Source organism: Austrofundulus limnaeus, unplaced genomic scaffold (genome assembly GCF_001266775.1).
Source record: "Austrofundulus limnaeus strain Quisiro unplaced genomic scaffold, Austrofundulus_limnaeus-1.0 Scaffold339, whole genome shotgun sequence".
Classification (NCBI taxonomy): domain Eukaryota; kingdom Metazoa; phylum Chordata; class Actinopteri; order Cyprinodontiformes; family Rivulidae; genus Austrofundulus; species Austrofundulus limnaeus.
Window position 1 is genome coordinate 320,581 of NW_013952741.1, and position 339 is coordinate 320,919.

A 339-nucleotide genomic window follows, 5' to 3' on the forward strand; every position below is an offset into this window, starting at 1 on the left:
CTGTAAACAGGGGTGTTATATCATTATATTAGTTTAAACTGGTCTCATGCTTGGGGTCCCTCTCTGGGTCTTTGTTTCTGGTCTTCCTTATGTCTGCCTCGGGTCTGTGGGTCTCCACAGTCACTGTTAAATATTCCATTGGAGAAATCTTGTATATACATGCATGTGTTTTTGTTTTCTCCATTTTTGCAGCTGTGCAGACAGATGTCGGGTGTGTTGTCTGGGTTTATATTTCACAAATCTTATAATCTCTCTTTCAGTCTTTCCCATTACATTTCTCCTTTTTCTTCTTCTTCTTCTTCTTCTTCTTCTCTATATTTCTAAAACAAAAAATAAAAA